This window comes from Penaeus monodon, chromosome 15 (assembly GCF_015228065.2).
Source record: "Penaeus monodon isolate SGIC_2016 chromosome 15, NSTDA_Pmon_1, whole genome shotgun sequence".
Classification (NCBI taxonomy): Eukaryota; Metazoa; Arthropoda; class Malacostraca; order Decapoda; family Penaeidae; genus Penaeus; species Penaeus monodon.
In genome coordinates, this window is record NC_051400.1 from 32,874,900 (window position 1) to 32,875,866 (window position 967).

The window sequence follows — 967 nt, forward strand, 5'->3', positions numbered from 1 at the left end:
CAATCAGCATTCAACGTCCAACGCACTCTTCATGTTATCTCCCTCTCTCTCTTATTCCATTTAAAATGTTCGGTCATGCAAAGTTCTTTCCGCGCATGAGAGAATGACCACAGAAACCGTCGCCAATTTGGATCATATCGACTTCACAAAAGGAAAGTGGCTCATTCTCCTTAATGGTATCTGACATTCATTTTACTCTGAATTACTAAAAAGAATCCTTTCAACAAATAAATTGGAGAAAACAGAAGAAAATGAAGAGGTGTATGTGCGCAGCGCTTGGGGGGGGGGGGTATTTTTTAGAATAGCAAAACGGAAATGTCTCAGCTTTAAAGTTAGCGTGGTATAATTTTTCATTTCCTGAAAACCCTTACGACCATTAAAACAGCCCCGTTGCAAATTTCACAATAATCATTCAGGACGAAAGCAGACCAAACTGGCCGCGCAGGGATGGAGATAATGCATTTCCACTGTACCCCGCCCTGTAACTAAAGCCGTGTGGCAGAATTTTCAGAATACTAAGTTGGAGGAAAATTACCCTCCTGCATAATTACGTCACCGAGATTTCCACATGTCAAAATTCGAAATCATTCTTGCTCCCTATTGTGTCTCCTCCTCATTACAACACAAGGCGAGCTAGGGTTCGCGGAAAGCGTCAGGTTGCGCATCGGTTTGCGCAACGGCTGGGTTCTGCCGGCCGGGTGGCTGCGCCGGCTGTCCCAAAAGGGCGCTCCTATTCGAGCTCCTGCGCGCGCAGCAGCCTTATTCATGTTAGATGAGTAACACATTTCTCTAATCACGTTATTTTCAAACGATATAGATTGCACAGCGCGCGCGCGCTACACGAAAACCTATCTGTTGGGAATACCACAGGGGATGGAAAATGCACTGAAGGCCAATGGAAACTTCCCGCTGAGTCACACAACATATTATCTATAAAATATATACACTATATTTAATACATACATAC